Below are 18484 nucleotides of genomic sequence, written 5' to 3'. Positions count from 1 at the left end.
TTTCGGACTTTCCATAGCGCATTCTTTATTCCATTTATCATTATCCAAATGACTCTTTCTTTTTCTTTTGATTGACATGTAAAATTTCCATATAAAACTACTTCGTGATTTAAAAACTTAAGACCAGTAACAAACTTTAAGAGACTTCCAACTTCTTTCCAGACATTTTGGGCATAAAAACAGTTCCAAAAGGTGTGTAAAACTGTTTCCTCTCTAACACAGCCTGTTCTAGGGCATCTTGCAGTATTGCACAATCCCCTTCTGTGTTGAAAAAATCTAACAGGAACACATTCTTGCACTATTGCCCATGCCAAGTCTTTATATTCATTTGTTAGATAAGGTGCATAAGTCATTCTCCAAATTCTTCCACTTTTAGTGTATGTAAAGTTTGCCACTGCTGTCATCGTTTCTTTTCTCTTTGTCTCTAGAGCCAGTCTTCTTGAATTTGACAGCATCTCCACATCTACTTCAGGTAAGTTATAAAGTCTAATTGTTTTTTCTAGTAAGACATATTGTTTTGGCGGTGTAATTAGGACAGGAGAATTTGGGGGCAATGTTATCCACTTTCTTTTCCTAAAGATATCTCCAGCTGCATATCTTAAGTAGAAAGACCAATGAGTTCTTAGATTGGTCATTTTGAAGCAAAAACTAAAGAACTTTAGGTACAAAAATTTTTTGATATTTGGGATATTCTTTCCACCATATTTATGCTGCTTGTACATTGTCTCTCTTCGAACCTTCTCCATTTTTGATCCCCACAGAAAAAGAAAAATTTGTCTCTGGAGAAACTTTACTGTGTTCTCATTCGGGGGGTACACCATACTTAAAAACAACATTATCGGCAACAACAAAGACTTAATGATCAAGTTTTTACCTTCCATTGATAATTTTCTGAGTTTCCATAAACTTATCTTCTTTTGCATTTTCTCCTTCACCAACTGCCAACTTTCTTCTCCATCATTCTTTTTTGTAAACACAACACCTAAAATTTTGATCTTATCACTTCTTATTTTAAGTTGAGGAATCTGCGCATCTGACCAATCACCGAATCCAAGACATTCGCTCTTCTCCAAGTTCAGTTTGAAGGCAGATGCTAAACAGAAAAAATCAGTAGTTCTTACTGCTCTTCTCAGCGATTGTTCTGAGTCGCACAGGATCGTGATGTCATCCATGTACCCCAGTGACTTAGTACTTAGTCCATTTCCACCTGGTATGGGTACACCTTTCACCATCTTATCTTTCCTCAACATTGCCAGTAGAGGCTCGATTGCGCAGATAAAGAGCAGAGGCGAAAGTGGGCATCCTTGTTTGACGCCCGACTTTAGAACAACTTCTGAAGATAAAAAACCATTAATTAAAATCCTGCTAAAACTTCCATCATATAAAAGTGCAATGTGCTTAATAAAAACATCCGGGAATTTCATTTTCTTTAACACAGAATACAGGTACTTATGAGAGACTCTGTCGTACGCTTTCTGGAAATCAAGGGACAGAAGAGCTAGCTTTTGCTTCCTCTCTTGCTGATACCAAATTGCGTCCCGTATAATATTCAAGTTTTCTGCAATTGTACGACCAGGCACACCACATACCTGATCAGGATGCACGACCTTCTCTATCACCTTCTTCATTCTGTTCACCATGATTTTTGCCATAATTTTATAATCTACGTTGAGTAACGTGATTGGTCTCCAGTTCTCTAGATTAGTCTTATCTCCTTTTTTAAAAAGCAGGGTGACCACACCACTTCTCCAAGATTCAGGCAATTTGTCACATAAAAAGACAGCTTTAAAAATCTCAAACAGGTCGTCTTTTAAAATCTCCCAAAAAGTAAGATAAAATTCAATTTGTAGTCCGTCAGTACCCGGTGTTTTTCCTCTAGAAAAGCTTTTGATTGCACTTAGCAGTTCTTCTTCACAGATATCTTCAATCAACAACTCTTGATCTTGCTTTTCAAGGTGATTCTGCAATGAATTAAGAGCATCAGGTAAAAAATCAGCGTCAATTTTCTTTTCGCCAAAAAGATTTTGATAAAAAGTTTGCGCTTTGTCCAACAGTCCATCTTTAGTTGTTTCACCATCAAGTTCTTTAATTAATTCTTTGCGTTCTAAAGATTTTTTGAAAAAGAACCTGGAACATGTTTCATTTTTTTCCATATGTTCTACCTTGGCGTTGAAAATTATTTCTTTGCCTTTCTGTTCAATTGCTTTTTTAATGTCTTCTTTGACTTGTAAAATAACATCCTCCATATCTATCCCTGCATTTCTGAGTTTGTAACCTGTTTGCAGTTTTGTATTCAGGTCTTTAAACCATTTCTGATTCTGTCTGGCCTTCCTTTTGCCAGCTAAGAGAAAAAAATGTCTAATTTGAGACTTCACATACTCCCACCATTCTAGAATTCTTTTGTAATAATGTTTTTTCCCCTGTAGTTTTTTATAAAATTTCAAAAATTCCTCTTTTATACTTTCATCTTCCAGCAGCAGAGTGTTCAACTTCCAGACACCTCGCCCTTTCTCTAGACTGGGCAATTCCAAGTGAGTAATTAACGTTTTGTGGTCAGAAAAGATGTTACCTGTTAGATCCACTTTATTCACTTTAAAACTCTGTGATGTCAGAACAAAGTCAATTCTTGATTTTAGAAGATTGTTCTCCCAAGTGTATCCTGGTTCAGAGGTATTCTTTACTCTCCAGACATCATTCAGGCAAGTATCGTCGATTAGATTTTTTAACTGCATCTCAGTTTTGTCTTTCCTTCTAGTACCTGATGTCCTATTTTCATCAGACCGGATACAATTGAAGTCACCGCCAACCACAGTTGGTGTAGGACCAGGTATAAAGAGTTTGATGATATCTAATAAACTGGATCTTTCCTCTTTAATCGGAGATGCATAAACATTAATCAGCTTGAACTCGGATCCACAGTAACTCACATTAACAACTAGTGCACGTCCAGGTTCAACTTCAGTGAACGAGGTAACCTTAAAGTCTTTGTTTTTAAACAGGACGCCAACACCAGTAGCACGCGATCCATTTTCACCGGACCAGATGGAAGGTCCGTTCGCCCAATCTTCCCTTAGTTTGTTATAGTTAGGGTCATGGTCAATGCCGCATTCTTGAAGTAAAAAAATATCAGCATCTAAAGTCATCAGGTAAGAAAATAAAGCAGCTCTCTTGACAGAACCCTTTAAACTCCTCACATTTAGTGAGGCAATTTTGAGTGTAGCCATAAATCATTTAAACAGAGCTTGAGTCCGTATCTGACATGAATCCGACCGGGGTAGAGGGACCCGCAGAAACGTCCGTGTCTGAGAATTCCTCGATGTTCACCGGATCAGATGGGTTTACAGGTTTAGGAACTGAGATGATCGGTTTAGGTGAGTAATTAGGGAGGACTATTTTCAAACGCCCAGCAGGTCTTTTGCTGGCGCTCTCTCCCTTAAACAAACTCGACTTCTCCTTTTTCCTTTTCCTCAAAACCTCCACGTCAATGTTAATCTCCTCCTCCTCCTCCTCACCACCAGCCTCCTTAGAAGACTCCTCTCCCATCTCCACTTCAGACTCAGCTGGATTCTCCTCCACCACATGACCATCTGGACTCTCCGACCAATCCTTGAGAACAATGCTATCCCCAGGCGGGTCCCCAGCAGTGTCCTTGGGCGGATCCCCAGAAGGGTTCCCGGGAGGGTCCTTGGATTTGTCTGTTTGTTCTTCAGGACTGGACCGCTTCGGAGGGGCTCCCCCCCGAGCTGCATCTGCATAGCTGAAGGTCTTTTTTCTCAACGGACAATCCCGAAAAGAGTGCCCAGGGATACGGCAGATATTACAGATCATCTGATTTGGGCAGTTCAGAGTGACATGTCCTTTTTGATAGCACTTCTTGCAAAGAGCGTTCTCCTCCTTGCAGCTCTCAAAGGAATGCCCAAAGTCCATACATTTTCTGCAGAAGATAGGCATCCCTGGATAGAAGAGTCTTCCTCTCTCTCTGCCAATCAGGAAGCTCTGAGGCGGATGAATGAGTCCACCAATTCCCAAACCTTCTCTCAGCTTCACGATGAACTTGTATTTTCCGGTCCACAACCTCTCAGAGTTCATGATTTTGTGAGAAAAGTGGACCTCAGAGCAATAGTTATGCAGAAACGCAGCCACATCCTTTTCAGAGACATGCGGATTGCTCATATGAACCCCCACAGACTTCTCTTCTGCCAGGCAGAGGGTCACAAAACACAGTCCTTTAAGATCTTCCTCCTGAAGTCTCAGCTTGATCTGATGGTAAAAATTCTGAGATGCCACTTCAGAGGTCAGGGTAAGCACAAAGCGTCCAGGAGCATCTTGAAGTGCCAGAATGTTCTCCCTTTTCACCTGCAGGATCTCAAGCAGGACCTTCCTCACGAAGAAAGACAGGGAGAACTTGTCACGGGCTCGCTCTTCAACTTCAATCTTGAAAGAGTTCTTGATCTTCAAGTCGCCAGCTCCAGCAGAACGGAGAGTAGCCGATGTCGCCATCGCCATATTCAGATAAGTCGATCGCCTTCTTGGTTCTCTTCAGCACGCACACCCCCTATAGCAGCAGGAGGCTTAAGACAGTAGAACTGCCGATGCCTCAAGGCCGAGGATGCGATAGGCTTTGGAGTCTTCCAGCAACAACACTTGGTCGTAGCCAAAAGGCCGAGAAGCGATAACCAGAATTGGTTTCAAACTACGGAGCCACCCAAGGATCCTAAAAAGTCCATTTGTGGAGATGAGCTCCTGGACTCCCGTTAAGAAGACATGTTGTCAACCTCTAGATCCCTTACATGCCTGCACTTTTCGGCTTGCTGCTGCTGCAATCCACGTGTTTTAGATCTGCATAACTCCACCTCTTTAAACACAGCACCTTCACCCCCTGCTGTTCCCACCCGCCTCAACACCGTTGGAAGGGAGGAGAACCAATTAAGGCGGGGGGTGGGGTGGAACGAGCAGCTGTCTACCCTTAGCAGGAGGGCTCCTGATTACATACCTCTCCTGCTGCTGCTGCTGCTGGCTGTCCAGCAGCAGACTGAAGGTGGCTGCTGCTGTGCACAGGTATATAAAGGCTCAGAGCCTATTATGACACGCGCAGCCAGCGTTCCATTGCCACATTCCATCTACTGCAGGCAGGATACCTGGCTGGCTGAATGTCGCTGAGAAGGTCACAGAGACCGCCATAAGCAACAGTTTAACAGAATGCCACAGACTAATCAACCAAACTTTTTGGGTTGGGTTCTCTTTTATAGTCTGCAGGCATTAAATGAAAGAAGTCAGTGTTCCAGCAGAAGGAGACAACGTTTCAGAAAAGGCATTGTAGCAAACCAAAAAAGAAATTTTAAGCGCAGCAGAGTAACCAGCGCACATACCTGTTAGCTCAGGTGAGTTTAAAAGGCTGCTGTTGATAACAAGGGCATTTGCTAAATAGATGGTGTGTGTGCAACAATATACTGAAAGGTCAATTATATTGTGCAGCTTATCTCACCACCTGTAGTTATTTAGGTGAAAGCTCCAAAATGCTTGCCTAATATGTCTGTTTATCCAAAAGGAAGTAAAAAGGGAGAGCTAGAAAGATAGCATTGCATCACATTACATGGCAATGCAATGCACAGTTGCTGAAGTTGAACCAAAATGAGCTTGTAATCTGGCTTCTGCAACTTTGAACATGAAAAATCCAATGAGGAGAAGAAAAGCAAAGCCAAAGAGTCCATCCCCAAATCCGACAAACAAGCAAAATGAACAAAAAACATTGAATTCAATTCTTTCTGATTTTAGAAACTGCATTAAAGAAGGGGTGCACCGGTCCTGGAGATACTGCAATACCAGGTCAATGCGTGGAGTGGACAGAGCAAGCTCTTTTTCCATCTCCCTGTTCTAAAAATCCATTTAATATATGGTCCCCAGATAGGGGACGTATCAGATATTAAACTGATAAGAACAGATACTACACTTGATCTTAGCCAAAAGGCCGAGAAGCGATAACCAGAATTGGTTTCAAACTACGGAGCCACCCAAGGATCCTGAAAAGTCCATTTGTGGAGATGAGCTCCTGGACTCCCGTTAAGAAGACATGTTGTCAACCTCTAGATCCCTTACATGCCTGCACTTTTCGGCTTGCTGCTGCTGCAATCCACGCGTTTTAGATCTGCATAACTCCACCTCTTTAAACACAGCACCTTCACCCCCTGCTGTTCCCACCCGCCTCAACACCGTTGGAAGGGAGGAGAACCAATTAAGGCGGGGGGTGGGGTGGAACGAGCAGCTGTCTACCCTTAGCAGGAGGGCTCCTGATTACATACCTCTCCTGCTGCTGCTGCTGCTGGCTGTCCAGCAGCAGACTGAAGGTGGCTGCTGCTGTGCACAGGTATATAAAGGCTCAGAGCCTATTATGACACGCGCAGCCAGCGTTCCATTGCCACATTCCATCTACTGCAGGCAGGATACCTGGCTGGCTGAATGTCGCTGAGAAGCTCACAGAGACCGCCATAAGCAACAGTTTAACAGAATGCCACAGACTAATCAACCAAACTTTTTGGGTTGGGTTCTCTTTTATAGTCTGCAGGCATTAAATGAAAGAAGTCAGTGTTCCAGCAGAAGGAGACAACGTTTCAGAAAAGGCATTGTAGCAAACCAAAAAAGAAATTTTAAGCGCAGCAGAGTAACCAGCGCACATACCTGTTAGCTCAGGTGAGTTTAAAAGGCTGCTGTTGATAACAAGGGCATTTGCTAAATAGATGGTGTGTGTGCAACAATATACTGAAAGGTCAATTATATTGTGCAGCTTATCTCACCACCTGTAGTTATTTAGGTGAAAGCTCCAAAATGCTTGCCTAATATGTCTGTTTATCCAAAAGGAAGTAAAAAGGGAGAGCTAGAAAGATAGCATTGCATCACATTACATGGCAATGCAATGCACAGTTGCTGAAGTTGAACCAAAATGAGCTTGTAATCTGGCTTCTGCAACTTTGAACATGAAAAATCCAATGAGGAGAAGAAAAGCAAAGCCAAAGAGTCCATCCCCAAATCCGACAAACAAGCAAAATGAACAAAAAACATTGAATTCAATTCTTTCTGATTTTAGAAACTGCATTAAAGAAGGGGTGCACCGGTCCTGGAGATACTGCAATACCAGGTCAATGCGTGGAGTGGACAGAGCAAGCTCTTTTTCCATCTCCCTGTTCTAAAAATCCATTTAATATATGGTCCCCAGATAGGGGACGTATCAGATATTAAACTGATAAGAACAGATACTACACTTGATCTTAGCCAAAAGGCCGAGAAGCGATAACCAGAATTGGTTTCAAACTACGGAGCCACCCAAGGATCCTGAAAAGTCCATTTGTGGAGATGAGCTCCTGGACTCCCGTTAAGAAGACATGTTGTCAACCTCTAGATCCCTTACATGCCTGCACTTTTCGGCTTGCTGCTGCTGCAATCCACGCGTTTTAGATCTGCATAACTCCACCTCTTTAAACACAGCACCTTCACCCCCTGCTGTTCCCACCCGCCTCAACACCGTTGGAAGGGAGGAGAACCAATTAAGGCGGGGGGTGGGGTGGAACGAGCAGCTGGCTACCCTTAGCAGGAGGGCTCCTGATTACATACCTCTCCTGCTGCTGCTGCTGCTGGCTGTCCAGCAGCAGACTGAAGGTGGCTGCTGCTGTGCACAGGTATATAAAGGCTCAGAGCCTATTATGACACGCGCAGCCAGCGTTCCATTGCCACATTCCATCTACTGCAGGCAGGATACCTGGCTGGCTGAATGTCGCTGAGAAGCTCACAGAGACCGCCATAAGCAACAGTTTAACAGAATGCCACAGACTAATCAACCAAACTTTTTGGGTTGGGTTCTCTTTTATAGTCTGCAGGCATTAAATGAAAGAAGTCAGTGTTCCAGCAGAAGGAGACAACGTTTCAGAAAAGGCATTGTAGCAAACCAAAAAAGAAATTTTAAGCGCAGCAGAGTAACCAGCGCACATACCTGTTAGCTCAGGTGAGTTTAAAAGGCTGCTGTTGATAACAAGGGCATTTGCTAAATAGATGGTGTGTGTGCAACAATATACTGAAAGGTCAATTATATTGTGCAGCTTATCTCACCACCTGTAGTTATTTAGGTGAAAGCTCCAAAATGCTTGCCTAATATGTCTGTTTATCCAAAAGGAAGTAAAAAGGGAGAGCTAGAAAGATAGCATTGCATCACATTACATGGCAATGCAATGCACAGTTGCTGAAGTTGAACCAAAATGAGCTTGTAATCTGGCTTCTGCAACTTTGAACATGAAAAATCCAATGAGGAGAAGAAAAGCAAAGCCAAAGAGTCCATCCCCAAATCCGACAAACAAGCAAAATGAACAAAAAACATTGAATTCAATTCTTTCTGATTTTAGAAACTGCATTAAAGAAGGGGTGCACCGGTCCTGGAGATACTGCAATACCAGGTCAATGCGTGGAGTGGACAGAGCAAGCTCTTTTTCCATCTCCCTGTTCTAAAAATCCATTTAATATATGGTCCCCAGATAGGGGACGTATCAGATATTAAACTGATAAGAACAGATACTACACTTGATCTTAGCCAAAAGGCCGAGAAGCGATAACCAGAATTGGTTTCAAACTACGGAGCCACCCAAGGATCCTGAAAAGTCCATTTGTGGAGATGAGCTCCTGGACTCCCGTTAAGAAGACATGTTGTCAACCTCTAGATCCCTTACATGCCTGCACTTTTCGGCTTGCTGCTGCTGCAATCCACGCGTTTTAGATCTGCATAACTCCACCTCTTTAAACACAGCACCTTCACCCCCTGCTGTTCCCACCCGCCTCAACACCGTTGGAAGGGAGGAGAACCAATTAAGGCGGGGGGTGGGGTGGAACGAGCAGCTGTCTACCCTTAGCAGGAGGGCTCCTGATTACATACCTCTCCTGCTGCTGCTGCTGCTGGCTGTCCAGCAGCAGACTGAAGGTGGCTGCTGCTGTGCACAGGTATATAAAGGCTCAGAGCCTATTATGACACGCGCAGCCAGCGTTCCATTGCCACATTCCATCTACTGCAGGCAGGATACCTGGCTGGCTGAATGTCGCTGAGAAGCTCACAGAGACCGCCATAAGCAACAGTTTAACAGAATGCCACAGACTAATCAACCAAACTTTTTGGGTTGGGTTCTCTTTTATAGTCTGCAGGCATTAAATGAAAGAAGTCAGTGTTCCAGCAGAAGGAGACAACGTTTCAGAAAAGGCATTGTAGCAAACCAAAAAAGAAATTTTAAGCGCAGCAGAGTAACCAGCGCACATACCTGTTAGCTCAGGTGAGTTTAAAAGGCTGCTGTTGATAACAAGGGCATTTGCTAAATAGATGGTGTGTGTGCAACAATATACTGAAAGGTCAATTATATTGTGCAGCTTATCTCACCACCTGTAGTTATTTAGGTGAAAGCTCCAAAATGCTTGCCTAATATGTCTGTTTATCCAAAAGGAAGTAAAAAGGGAGAGCTAGAAAGATAGCATTGCATCACATTACATGGCAATGCAATGCACAGTTGCTGAAGTTGAACCAAAATGAGCTTGTAATCTGGCTTCTGCAACTTTGAACATGAAAAATCCAATGAGGAGAAGAAAAGCAAAGCCAAAGAGTCCATCCCCAAATCCGACAAACAAGCAAAATGAACAAAAAACATTGAATTCAATTCTTTCTGATTTTAGAAACTGCATTAAAGAAGGGGTGCACCGGTCCTGGAGATACTGCAATACCAGGTCAATGCGTGGAGTGGACAGAGCAAGCTCTTTTTCCATCTCCCTGTTCTAAAAATCCATTTAATATATGGTCCCCAGATAGGGGACGTATCAGATATTAAACTGATAAGAACAGATACTACACTTGATCTTAGCCAAAAGGCCGAGAAGCGATAACCAGAATTGGTTTCAAACTACGGAGCCACCCAAGGATCCTGAAAAGTCCATTTGTGGAGATGAGCTCCTGGACTCCCGTTAAGAAGACATGTTGTCAACCTCTAGATCCCTTACATGCCTGCACTTTTCGGCTTGCTGCTGCTGCAATCCACGCGTTTTAGATCTGCATAACTCCACCTCTTTAAACACAGCACCTTCACCCCCTGCTGTTCCCACCCGCCTCAACACCGTTGGAAGGGAGGAGAACCAATTAAGGCGGGGGGTGGGGTGGAACGAGCAGCTGGCTACCCTTAGCAGGAGGGCTCCTGATTACATACCTCTCCTGCTGCTGCTGCTGCTGGCTGTCCAGCAGCAGACTGAAGGTGGCTGCTGCTGTGCACAGGTATATAAAGGCTCAGAGCCTATTATGACACGCGCAGCCAGCGTTCCATTGCCACATTCCATCTACTGCAGGCAGGATACCTGGCTGGTTGAATGTCGCTGAGAAGCTCACAGAGACCGCCATAAGCAACAGTTTAACAGAATGCCACAGACTAATCAACCAAACTTTTTGGGTTGGGTTCTCTTTTATAGTCTGCAGGCATTAAATGAAAGAAGTCAGTGTTCCAGCAGAAGGAGACAACGTTTCAGAAAAGGCATTGTAGCAAACCAAAAAAGAAATTTTAAGCGCAGCAGAGTAACCAGCGCACATACCTGTTAGCTCAGGTGAGTTTAAAAGGCTGCTGTTGATAACAAGGGCATTTGCTAAATAGATGGTGTGTGTGCAACAATATACTGAAAGGTCAATTATATTGTGCAGCTTATCTCACCACCTGTAGTTATTTAGGTGAAAGCTCCAAAATGCTTGCCTAATATGTCTGTTTATCCAAAAGGAAGTAAAAAGGGAGAGCTAGAAAGATAGCATTGCATCACATTACATGGCAATGCAATGCACAGTTGCTGAAGTTGAACCAAAATGAGCTTGTAATCTGGCTTCTGCAACTTTGAACATGAAAAATCCAATGAGGAGAAGAAAAGCAAAGCCAAAGAGTCCATCCCCAAATCCGACAAACAAGCAAAATGAACAAAAAACATTGAATTCAATTCTTTCTGATTTTAGAAACTGCATTAAAGAAGGGGTGCACCGGTCCTGGAGATACTGCAATACCAGGTCAATGCGTGGAGTGGACAGAGCAAGCTCTTTTTCCATCTCCCTGTTCTAAAAATCCATTTAATATATGGTCCCCAGATAGGGGACGTATCAGATATTAAACTGATAAGAACAGATACTACACTTGATCTTAGCCAAAAGGCCGAGAAGCGATAACCAGAATTGGTTTCAAACTACGGAGCCACCCAAGGATCCTGAAAAGTCCATTTGTGGAGATGAGCTCCTGGACTCCCGTTAAGAAGACATGTTGTCAACCTCTAGATCCCTTACATGCCTGCACTTTTCGGCTTGCTGCTGCTGCAATCCACGCGTTTTAGATCTGCATAACTCCACCTCTTTAAACACAGCACCTTCACCCCCTGCTGTTCCCACCCGCCTCAACACCGTTGGAAGGGAGGAGAACCAATTAAGGCGGGGGGTGGGGTGGAACGAGCAGCTGTCTACCCTTAGCAGGAGGGCTCCTGATTACATACCTCTCCTGCTGCTGCTGCTGCTGGCTGTCCAGCAGCAGACTGAAGGTGGCTGCTGCTGTGCACAGGTATATAAAGGCTCAGAGCCTATTATGACACGCGCAGCCAGCGTTCCATTGCCACATTCCATCTACTGCAGGCAGGATACCTGGCTGGCTGAATGTCGCTGAGAAGCTCACAGAGACCGCCATAAGCAACAGTTTAACAGAATGCCACATACTAATCAACCAAACTTTTTGGGTTGGGTTCTCTTTTATAGTCTGCAGGCATTAAATGAAAGAAGTCAGTGTTCCAGCAGAAGGAGACAACGTTTCAGAAAAGGCATTGTAGCAAACCAAAAAAGAAATTTTAAGCGCAGCAGAGTAACCAGCGCACATACCTGTTAGCTCAGGTGAGTTTAAAAGGCTGCTGTTGATAACAAGGGCATTTGCTAAATAGATGGTGTGTGTGCAACAATATACTGAAAGGTCAATTATATTGTGCAGCTTATCTCACCACCTGTAGTTATTTAGGTGAAAGCTCCAAAATGCTTGCCTAATATGTCTGTTTATCCAAAAGGAAGTAAAAAGGGAGAGCTAGAAAAATAGCATTGCATCACATTACATGGCAATGCAATGCACAGTTGCTGAAGTTGAACCAAAATGAGCTTGTAATCTGGCTTCTGCAACTTTGAACATGAAAAATCCAATGAGGAGAAGAAAAGCAAAGCCAAAGAGTCCATCCCCAAATCCGACAAACAAGCAAAATGAACAAAAAACATTGAATTCAATTCTTTCTGATTTTAGAAACTGCATTAAAGAAGGGGTGCACCGGTCCTGGAGATACTGCAATACCAGGTCAATGCGTGGAGTGGACAGAGCAAGCTCTTTTTCCATCTCCCTGTTCTAAAAATCCATTTAATATATGGTCCCCAGATAGGGGACGTATCAGATATTAAACTGATAAGAACAGATTTTTTTCTTTTTCATTTTGTTCTTATATTTCAGTTGTTATTTCTCTTCTAATATTTCTCTTGCCTTATAATCTGTTCATGCTACAAGGTTCCACAGATGAAAGTTCCATAGACTCTTGGCTCTTTTTTTCCCAATTCTCTTCAGATCTAACAGGTAATAAATATATATTTCACTTAGTGCTAATTTTATGCATTCACTTTCACTTATAAAATCTCTTTTAAAAAGCAATATGTTTCGGACTTTCCATAGCGCATTCTTTATTCCATTTATCATTATCCAAATGACTCTTTCTTTTTCTTTTGATTGACATGTAAAATTTCCATATAAAACTACTTCGTGATTTAAAAACTTAAGACCAGTAACAAACTTTAAGAGACTTCCAACTTCTTTCCAGACATTTTGGGCATAAAAACAGTTCCAAAAGGTGTGTAAAACTGTTTCCTCTCTAACACAGCCTGTTCTAGGGCATCTTGCAGTATTGCACAATCCCCTTCTGTGTTGAAAAAATCTAACAGGAACACATTCTTGCACTATTGCCCATGCCAAGTCTTTATATTCATTTGTTAGATAAGGTGCATAAGTCATTCTCCAAATTCTTCCACTTTTAGTGTATGTAAAGTTTGCCACTGCTGTCATCGTTTCTTTTCTCTTTGTCTCTAGAGCCAGTCTTCTTGAATTTGACAGCATCTCCACATCTACTTCAGGTAAGTTATAAAGTCTAATTGTTTTTTCTAGTAAGACATATTGTTTTGGCGGTGTAATTAGGACAGGAGAATTTGGGGGCAATGTTATCCACTTTCTTTTCCTAAAGATATCTCCAGCTGCATATCTTAAGTAGAAAGACCAATGAGTTCTTAGATTGGTCATTTTGAAGCAAAAACTAAAGAACTTTAGGTACAAAAATTTTTTGATATTTGGGATATTCTTTCCACCATATTTATGCTGCTTGTACATTGTCTCTCTTCGAACCTTCTCCATTTTTGATCCCCACAGAAAAAGAAAAATTTGTCTCTGGAGAAACTTTACTGTGTTCTCATTCGGGGGGTACACCATACTTAAAAACAACATTATCGGCAACAACAAAGACTTAATGATCAAGTTTTTACCTTCCATTGATAATTTTCTGAGTTTCCATAAACTTATCTTCTTTTGCATTTTCTCCTTCACCAACTGCCAACTTTCTTCTCCATCATTCTTTTTTGTAAACACAACACCTAAAATTTTGATCTTATCACTTCTTATTTTAAGTTGAGGAATCTGCGCATCTGACCAATCACCGAATCCAAGACATTCGCTCTTCTCCAAGTTCAGTTTGAAGGCAGATGCTAAACAGAAAAAATCAGTAGTTCTTACTGCTCTTCTCAGCGATTGTTCTGAGTCGCACAGGATCGTGATGTCATCCATGTACCCCAGTGACTTAGTACTTAGTCCATTTCCACCTGGTATGGGTACACCTTTCACCATCTTATCTTTCCTCAACATTGCCAGTAGAGGCTCGATTGCGCAGATAAAGAGCAGAGGCGAAAGTGGGCATCCTTGTTTGACGCCCGACTTTAGAACAACTTCTGAAGATAAAAAACCATTAATTAAAATCCTGCTAAAACTTCCATCATATAAAAGTGCAATGTGCTTAATAAAAACATCCGGGAATTTCATTTTCTTTAACACAGAATACAGGTACTTATGAGAGACTCTGTCGTACGCTTTCTGGAAATCAAGGGACAGAAGAGCTAGCTTTTGCTTCCTCTCTTGCTGATACCAAATTGCGTCCCGTATAATATTCAAGTTTTCTGCAATTGTACGACCAGGCACACCACATACCTGATCAGGATGCACGACCTTCTCTATCACCTTCTTCATTCTGTTCACCATGATTTTTGCCATAATTTTATAATCTACGTTGAGTAACGTGATTGGTCTCCAGTTCTCTAGATTAGTCTTATCTCCTTTTTTAAAAAGCAGGGTGACCACACCACTTCTCCAAGATTCAGGCAATTTGTCACATAAAAAGACAGCTTTAAAAATCTCAAACAGGTCGTCTTTTAAAATCTCCCAAAAAGTAAGATAAAATTCAATTTGTAGTCCGTCAGTACCCGGTGTTTTTCCTCTAGAAAAGCTTTTGATTGCACTTAGCAGTTCTTCTTCACAGATATCTTCAATCAACAACTCTTGATCTTGCTTTTCAAGGTGATTCTGCAATGAATTAAGAGCATCAGGTAAAAAATCAGCGTCAATTTTCTTTTCGCTAAAAAGATTTTGATAAAAAGTTTGCGCTTTGTCCAACAGTCCATCTTTAGTTGTTTCACCATCAAGTTCTTTAATTAATTCTTTGCGTTCTAAAGATTTTTTGAAAAAGAACCTGGAACATGTTTCATTTTTTTCCATATGTTCTACCTTGGCGTTGAAAATTATTTCTTTGCCTTTCTGTTCAATTGCTTTTTTAATGTCTTCTTTGACTTGTAAAATAACATCCTCCATATCTATCCCTGCATTTCTGAGTTTGTAACCTGTTTGCAGTTTTGTATTCAGGTCTTTAAACCATTTCTGATTCTGTCTGGCCTTCCTTTTGCCAGCTAAGAGAAAAAAATGTCTAATTTGAGACTTCACATACTCCCACCATTCTAGAATTCTTTTGTAATAATGTTTTTTCCCCTGTAGTTTTTTATAAAATTTCAAAAATTCCTCTTTTATACTTTCATCTTCCAGCAGCAGAGTGTTCAACTTCCAGACACCTCGCCCTTTCTCTAGACTGGGCAATTCCAAGTGAGTAATTAACGTTTTGTGGTCAGAAAAGATGTTACCTGTTAGATCCACTTTATTCACTTTAAAACTCTGTGATGTCAGAACAAAGTCAATTCTTGATTTTAGAAGATTGTTCTCCCAAGTGTATCCTGGTTCAGAGGTATTCTTTACTCTCCAGACATCATTCAGGCAAGTATCGTCGATTAGATTTTTTAACTGCATCTCAGTTTTGTCTTTCCTTCTAGTACCTGATGTCCTATTTTCATCAGACCGGATACAATTGAAGTCACCGCCAACCACAGTTGGTGTAGGACCAGGTATAAAGAGTTTGATGATATCTAATAAACTGGATCTTTCCTCTTTAATCGGAGATGCATAAACATTAATCAGCTTGAACTCGGATCCACAGTAACTCACATTAACAACTAGTGCACGTCCAGGTTCAACTTCAGTGAACGAGGTAACCTTAAAGTCTTTGTTTTTAAACAGGACGCCAACACCAGTAGCACGCGATCCATTTTCACCGGACCAGATGGAAGGTCCGTTCGCCCAATCTTCCCTTAGTTTGTTATAGTTAGGGTCATGGTCAATGCCGCATTCTTGAAGTAAAAAAATATCAGCATCTAAAGTCATCAGGTAAGAAAATAAAGCAGCTCTCTTGACAGAACCCTTTAAACTCCTCACATTTAGTGAGGCAATTTTGAGTGTAGCCATAAATCATTTAAACAGAGCTTGAGTCCGTATCTGACATGAATCCGACCGGGGTAGAGGGACCCGCAGAAACGTCCGTGTCTGAGAATTCCTCGATGTTCACCGGATCAGATGGGTTTACAGGTTTAGGAACTGAGATGATCGGTTTAGGTGAGTAATTAGGGAGGACTATTTTCAAACGCCCAGCAGGTCTTTTGCTGGCGCTCTCTCCCTTAAACAAACTCGACTTCTCCTTTTTCCTTTTCCTCAAAACCTCCACGTCAATGTTAATCTCCTCCTCCTCCTCCTCACCACCAGCCTCCTTAGAAGACTCCTCTCCCATCTCCACTTCAGACTCAGCTGGATTCTCCTCCACCACATGACCATCTGGACTCTCCGACCAATCCTTGAGAACAATGCTATCCCCAGGCGGGTCCCCAGCAGTGTCCTTGGGCGGATCCCCAGAAGGGTTCCCGGGAGGGTCCTTGGATTTGTCTGTTTGTTCTTCAGGACTGGACCGCTTCGGAGGGGCTCCCCCCCGAGCTGCATCTGCATAGCTGAAGGTCTTTTTTCTCAACGGACAATCCCGAAAAGAGTGCCCAGGGATACGGCAGATATTACAGATCATCTGATTTGGGCAGTTCAGAGTGACATGTCCTTTTTGATAGCACTTCTTGCAAAGAGCGTTCTCCTCCTTGCAGCTCTCAAAGGAATGCCCAAAGTCCATACATTTTCTGCAGAAGATAGGCATCCCTGGATAGAAGAGTCTTCCTCTCTCTCTGCCAATCAGGAAGCTCTGAGGCGGATGAATGAGTCCACCAATTCCCAAACCTTCTCTCAGCTTCACGATGAACTTGTATTTTCCGGTCCACAACCTCTCAGAGTTCATGATTTTGTGAGAAAAGTGGACCTCAGAGCAATAGTTATGCAGAAACGCAGCCACATCCTTTTCAGAGACATGCGGATTGCTCATATGAACCCCCACAGACTTCTCTTCTGCCAGGCAGAGGGTCACAAAACACAGTCCTTTAAGATCTTCCTCCTGAAGTCTCAGCTTGATCTGATGGTAAAAATTCTGAGATGCCACTTCAGAGGTCAGGGTAAGCACAAAGCGTCCAGGAGCATCTTGAAGTGCCAGAATGTTCTCCCTTTTCACCTGCAGGATCTCAAGCAGGACCTTCCTCACGAAGAAAGACAGGGAGAACTTGTCACGGGCTCGCTCTTCAACTTCAATCTTGAAAGAGTTCTTGATCTTCAAGTCGCCAGCTCCAGCAGAACGGAGAGTAGCCGATGTCGCCATCGCCATATTCAGATAAGTCGATCGCCTTCTTGGTTCTCTTCAGCACGCACACCCCCTATAGCAGCAGGAGGCTTAAGACAGTAGAACTGCCGATGCCTCAAGGCCGAGGATGCGATAGGCTTTGGAGTCTTCCAGCAACAACACTTGGTCGTAGCCAAAAGGCCGAGAAGCGATAACCAGAATTGGTTTCAAACTACGGAGCCACCCAAGGATCCTAAAAAGTCCATTTGTGGAGATGAGCTCCTGGACTCCCGTTAAGAAGACATGTTGTCAACCTCTAGATCCCTTACATGCCTGCACTTTTCGGCTTGCTGCTGCTGCAATCCACGCGTTTTAGATCTGCATAACTCCACCTCTTTAAACACAGCACCTTCACCCCCTGCTGTTCCCACCCGCCTCAACACCGTTGGAAGGGAGGAGAACCAATTAAGGCGGGGGGTGGGGTGGAACGAGCAGCTGTCTACCCTTAGCAGGAGGGCTCCTGATTACATACCTCTCCTGCTGCTGCTGCTGCTGGCTGTCCAGCAGCAGACTGAAGGTGGCTGCTGCTGTGCACAGGTATATAAAGGCTCAGAGCCTATTATGACACGCGCAGCCAGCGTTCCATTGCCACATTCCATCTACTGCAGGCAGGATACCTGGCTGGCTGAATGTCGCTGAGAAGGTCACAGAGACCGCCATAAGCAACAGTTTAACAGAATGCCACAGACTAATCAACCAAACTTTTTGGGTTGGGTTCTCTTTTATAGTCTGCAGGCATTAAATGAAAGAAGTCAGTGTTCCAGCAGAAGGAGACAACGTTTCAGAAAAGGCATTGTAGCAAACCAAAAAAGAAATTTTAAGCGCAGCAGAGTAACCAGCGCACATACCTGTTAGCTCAGGTGAGTTTAAAAGGCTGCTGTTGATAACAAGGGCATTTGCTAAATAGATGGTGTGTGTGCAACAATATACTGAAAGGTCAATTATATTGTGCAGCTTATCTCACCACCTGTAGTTATTTAGGTGAAAGCTCCAAAATGCTTGCCTAATATGTCTGTTTATCCAAAAGGAAGTAAAAAGGGAGAGCTAGAAAGATAGCATTGCATCACATTACATGGCAATGCAATGCACAGTTGCTGAAGTTGAACCAAAATGAGCTTGTAATCTGGCTTCTGCAACTTTGAACATGAAAAATCCAATGAGGAGAAGAAAAGCAAAGCCAAAGAGTCCATCCCCAAATCCGACAAACAAGCAAAATGAACAAAAAACATTGAATTCAATTCTTTCTGATTTTAGAAAC

The 18484-nt window shown here is 42.7% G+C and overlaps 6 non-coding genes across 6 annotated transcripts; all 6 read right to left on the bottom strand.

Moving 5' to 3' along the window:
- Positions 1-5789: 5789 nt before the first annotated feature.
- Positions 5790-5980, bottom strand: LOC141242127 (U2 spliceosomal RNA). Its single transcript, XR_012306773.1, has one exon. It is a non-coding gene; the product is annotated as a U2 spliceosomal RNA (small nuclear RNA).
- Positions 5981-7095: 1115 nt separating this feature from the next.
- Positions 7096-7286, bottom strand: LOC141242126 (U2 spliceosomal RNA). The gene has a single exon (XR_012306772.1). It is a non-coding gene; the product is annotated as a U2 spliceosomal RNA (small nuclear RNA).
- Positions 7287-8401: 1115 nt separating this feature from the next.
- LOC141242125 (U2 spliceosomal RNA) lies at positions 8402-8592 on the bottom strand. Its single transcript, XR_012306771.1, has one exon. It is a non-coding gene; the product is annotated as a U2 spliceosomal RNA (small nuclear RNA).
- Positions 8593-9707: 1115 nt separating this feature from the next.
- Positions 9708-9898, bottom strand: LOC141242122 (U2 spliceosomal RNA). Its single transcript, XR_012306769.1, has one exon. It is a non-coding gene; the product is annotated as a U2 spliceosomal RNA (small nuclear RNA).
- Positions 9899-11013: 1115 nt separating this feature from the next.
- LOC141242121 (U2 spliceosomal RNA) lies at positions 11014-11204 on the bottom strand. Its single transcript, XR_012306768.1, has one exon. It is a non-coding gene; the product is annotated as a U2 spliceosomal RNA (small nuclear RNA).
- Positions 11205-12319: 1115 nt separating this feature from the next.
- Positions 12320-12501, bottom strand: LOC141242220 (U2 spliceosomal RNA). The gene has a single exon (XR_012306862.1). It is a non-coding gene; the product is annotated as a U2 spliceosomal RNA (small nuclear RNA).
- Between the last annotated feature and the right edge of the window lie 5983 nt (positions 12502-18484).

Source organism: Phyllobates terribilis, unplaced genomic scaffold, assembly GCF_046119375.1.
Source record: "Phyllobates terribilis strain yellow unplaced genomic scaffold, ASM4611937v1 Scaffold_1031__1_contigs__length_461108, whole genome shotgun sequence".
Taxonomy (NCBI): domain Eukaryota; kingdom Metazoa; phylum Chordata; class Amphibia; order Anura; family Dendrobatidae; genus Phyllobates; species Phyllobates terribilis.
Note: the sequence above shows the minus strand (reverse complement) of the source record. Positions and strands in the feature narration are given on the sequence as shown.